Here is a 5000-nt window from a genome sequence, read left to right as displayed (position 1 = left end):
TCAGTATACACTTTAGTTACTAATATTATACTGCACACAAACATTTGTACATCGGAAACGTTGAAGAGATGTGTGACTAATCAGCCCAAGAGTCTTGAAAACGCATCAAGACAACAAATTATGTTTTACAGTCGAAATGTTGTTCTCACTAGAACTGAAATCATTTAATTTCTACTTAAATGCCCGAAAAATTTACAATTAAAACTACAATAAATGTTTTATACCTAGTCCCGCACAGTGACGTTTATCTGATTCCCTGTACTCACCGAGAGCATTCTGTGTCATATGGATGCATATCAAATGAAGTGAAAAGTAATGGAATACTCGCTTTTTTATTTATCCCTATGCATCGTGGTGCCCACACCATGATGAGACGCTGTTTCAATAAACCTTTTTATATATGTTCTTTACTGTTCTTCCTTTTTCTTCTTGCTTTATCATACTGACACACGAGAGAGAGAGAGAGAGAGAGAGTATGCAACAAAGTTCGCATAACTTTATCAGCTATTAACATTAATTGTACTTCTGTGTAATTTTATTTTTAACGCGTTATCCTATAACGATTGCAAACAAGGGCAAAAACTCTACTGATCTTACTCGATAATTATACCATACTGAATTAATAAGTTTATCTCGTAAAAACGGATCATATATATATCCTGGGTGGCTGAGGGTGTTTTAAGATATGTGTGTGTCTTTTGTGATATATATATATATATATATATATATATATATATATATATATATATATATATATATATATACGTTTGTGTGTGTACATACATACATACATATGTGTATTATTTACATATAGTCTTGGATAATTTTAATTATTGGGATATGGATTTTAGATATCAACAGATACAAAGGAAACAAACGTTTCAATACATATAATGACATTTTCTTAAATTCTACATTGTTTCATATTGACCTACTACTTGCTAGGCAAGCTGACTTTTATAAAATTTATAAACTCCTTATATATATTTAAACTTACTTTTAGTATTCAACCAGAAAATCAGTACAGTGCAGAAAGATTGAAAATATTATTTCTTTCATATATATATATATATATATATATATATATATATATATATATATATATATATATATATATATATATATATATATATATATATATATATATATATATATATATATATATATGAGAGAGAGAGAGAGAGAGATGGGGGGATTCGGAATGGTTTAAACAGACTCTAAATTACACTGATAAAATGTACATCAGTCCAATGGTTAACATGATAGATTTCTATCAAGCTGGTTGCCCTATTGTACCCTTGAGCAAGACTACCCTCATTGCCTAATAAAACCAAGCAGTCTTTTGCCAGAACACCATAATGTGAACTTAGGCCATCTAAATCAAATTCCTATGTGAAATTTGCCAATATAAGCCAATACACTTTAATGCAAACTTAGCCAATCTAAACCAAATATCTTAATGGAAACTTAGCCAAACACCTTAATGTGAACTTAGCCCATCTAAACCAATGTACCATAATGTGAACTTAGCCCATCTAAACCAAGAAAAGAATAATGTGATATTGGCTCATATAAACAAAAACACCTTAATGCTATCTTAGCCAATCTAAACCAACCGACTTAATTTATTTTTATAAAGAATACAAAGTGAAAATTTAAATACTTTTCAGCATTATAAATGAAATCACAAATAGTCCATGAAAAGTTATATGACAAGTCCAAAAGGGTAGTGTTCCAAATGAATGCCAGTGGTTTTCTGAATGAAGTCCAATTTTGAATGTGCTGATGTAATAACAATCTTGACGTGTGGCGATGATGTAATTTAGAATGTCCTTGAATGAATTCATAATAGTCCCAAAATAGCGATTTTTGATATTTGGACATTAGTATTGGGGTGTATGGACATATTTGTTTTGCTTATCAAAACGTTGGAAATCGCCGACACCATGCGGTATCGGCATAGGCTGCTTACTAGCCACAGGGGGCTCGTATCATTGCTTACAATGAAACTATCAGTCGTACATATAGTATAAAATGTATGACTGTCAGTTCAATTGTGAGCAACGATGCGAGCCCCTGTGCTTACTAGCCTGCCATGCAAACTTGACCGACCTTTCATCGAGATATACCTGCATGAAATCGAGAGAAATACGATTTATTTTCTCAGAAATAATTCCGAGTATAACATCATTTGTTGTTAATGAAGCTGACTGACGAAAGAAAACGACAACCTTGATGAAATTTGACACGGAACTCGCCATTGTATTACTATTCAAATGACTGCACAAATATGGCAACCTACATGTCAGTGACATCGGCGATCAAATAAGCTCTTGCTTCTTTACAGATTGAAACTGAAGGGATGTATTGTCGTAAGCAGAGCTCTCCCCTGTCTCTAATATATATATATATATATATATATATATATATATATATATATATATATATATATATATATATATATATATATATATATATATATATATATATATATATATATATATATATATATATATGTGTGTGTGTGTGTGTGTGTGTGTGTGTGCGTGTGTAATATATCTTTGTAACGACGAAGAGACAACCTATCTTAGTCTTAAATTTGTACATACAAATGTCTACGGCCATACCACGTTGAAAACACCGGTCCTCGTCCGATCACCGAAGTTAAGCAACGTCGGGCCCGGTTAGTACTTGGATGGGTGACCGCCTGGGAATACCGGGTGCTGTAGGCATTTTTTAAATTTTTTTTTGGTTCCATCCTCACTGTGAGGATATGCGATCATATATGGCCAATATTTCTTGTTCACAAATCTGGTGCAAATTTTTCAGTTTCCTCTACCTCCAGGATCGAAATGGGCCGCCTCGTATGCCGTCCAGATCCTCCAAATTTCTTCTGATATTCCGGATTCAGCCTATAGCGAATAATTGCAACGTATGCAATCGATGTCTTTCATTTTGGATACTTGTCTGTGGTATTTCTTATTCAATAATTGATAGATATATTTGGAATGTATTATTTTTAATTATTTTAATTTATTTACCTGTTTTTAGCAGGGCACCAGTCTATCAGTGTGAAACTTGGCATCCCTTAGCGAATACTTCGAATATGGGCCATTGACAAAATAAATTGGTGTATAAATCTCTGTTTTGATTACAGTAAGTTTGGATGGATGTTCCCTGCTTCCACTTCCTTGCACTTTCTGTGTTTCCACAACTTTAACGTTTCCGAGCTGCAAGACGATATCCGTTTCAAATCAGATTCGAGTCCGTCTTTAAAGGTAGCTCATAGGCTGATGTCGATTATTTACCTATTGAATTAGTCAGTTGATATAAGATAAATAATAATAATAATAATAATAATAATGCCCAAAAACAACAAAAATGAACTGAATCTTCGTTTAAATGCATTGTTATTTAAGTCCATTTGAAGGTGTAAACCTCAGGTTAAGCAACTAATGTCCGAGTCCGAAAATGCCTGAATTACAAATTTGAATAATGTATGAAGGCAGTTTATCTATATAAGTTTTAATAAGTACACTTTAATTACTAATTTTACACGGCACATAAACGTAAACGTCTGTACATCGGAAACGGTGAAGAGAGAAGCGAATATAAGTCTTAAATTTACACACACTTGTGTCTACGGCCATACCACGTTGAAAGCACCGGTTCTCGTCCGATCACCGAAGTTAAGCAACGTCGGGCCCGGTTAGTACTTGGATGGGTGACCGCCTGGGAATACCGGGTGCTGTAGACTCTAATTTTTTTTTTTTCTTTTATAACTAAAAACAGTTGAAGTTTTTCTTTCTTTCTTTTATTGTAACTAAATTTACTTTATTCAATATAAATAATAAATAGAGCAATTTCTCGACTTTCATTTTCTCTTTTTCCTTAACTTTCTTCAATAATTCGGATCCTAAAAAAATCAAGTATAGGACCTGAATATAGCAAATGTTGCTTTGCACTTCTCTGCTCTTGGTTTCGATCCTTACTACTGGAATATGCGATCATAGATGACCAGTATTTCTTATTAACAAATTCGGTTCAATTTATCCAGTTTCCTCTACTTTTACTACCACAACAAGCTGCCTCCTTTCACGTCGAAATACTTCCTTCAAGTTTCTTCTCATATATTCCTGGTGTAGTCTCTAGCGCAGAGTTGCAAAATATGCGATCAATGTCTTTCATTTTGGGTACTTATTTGTGGTATTTCTTATTCACTAATTGATTGATAAATATGGAATGTATGAATTGTGAGAATTTTTTATATTAATTTATTGATTGATTGATTTCTTTTACAGCAGGGCCTCAGTCTGCCAGTGGGAAAATTGGCATCCTGTAGCGAATACTGTAAATATGGGCCATTGGCTAAATAAATTGGGTTATAAAATTCTGTTTTGATTACAGTAAGTTTAGATAGATATTTCATGCTTCCACTTTCTGTATTTCCACAACGTTAACTTCTACAAGTTGCAAGAAGAGATCCTTTGCAAATCTCATAAGACCCTATTTTTAAAGTTAGCTTATAGGCCGGTGTCGCTTATTTTAACCAAATGATAGGACAGAAAGAGGAATAATAATAATAATAATAACAACAACAATAATGTCCTGAATCTGCATTTTAAGTCAATTTCAACATGGAATTCTCCCCTTATCTGGGTCAGAAAATGGATGAGTGACAAATATGAGTATCTGAGGCCAGTTTTGCTTCTTTTGGATTAGAACTTTGAATCAGTATACACTTTAGTTACTAATATTATACTGCACACAAACATTTGTACATCGGAAACGTTGAAGAGATGTGTGACTAATCAGCCCAAGAGTCTTGAAAACGCATCAAGACAACAAATTATGTTTTACAGTCGAAATGTTGTTCTCACTAGAACTGAAATCATTTAATTTCTACTTAAATGCCCGAAAAATTTACAATTAAAACTACAATAAATGTTTTATACCTAGTCCCGCACAGTGACGTTTATCTGATTCCCTGTACTCACCGA

At 33.1% G+C, this 5000-nt stretch overlaps 2 non-coding genes across 2 annotated transcripts; both read left to right on the top strand.

Annotated features, from left to right (window-relative positions):
- Positions 1 to 2613: 2613 nt before the first annotated feature.
- LOC149788167 (5S ribosomal RNA) lies at positions 2614 to 2732 on the top strand. Its single transcript, XR_016424777.1, has one exon. It is a non-coding gene; the product is annotated as a 5S ribosomal RNA (ribosomal RNA).
- A 906-nt stretch (positions 2733 to 3638) lies between these two features.
- On the top strand, positions 3639 to 3757 carry LOC149788166 (5S ribosomal RNA). The gene has a single exon (XR_016424489.1). It is a non-coding gene; the product is annotated as a 5S ribosomal RNA (ribosomal RNA).
- The last annotated feature ends 1243 nt before the right edge of the window (positions 3758 to 5000 follow it).

Source organism: Sinohyriopsis cumingii, chromosome 11, assembly GCF_028554795.1.
Source record: "Sinohyriopsis cumingii isolate HCF-2022 chromosome 11, ASM2855479v2, whole genome shotgun sequence".
NCBI lineage: Eukaryota > Metazoa > Mollusca > Bivalvia > Unionida > Unionidae > Sinohyriopsis > Sinohyriopsis cumingii.
The sequence above is the reverse complement of the archived record's forward strand: the minus strand, read 5'-3'. Positions and strand labels throughout refer to the sequence as shown.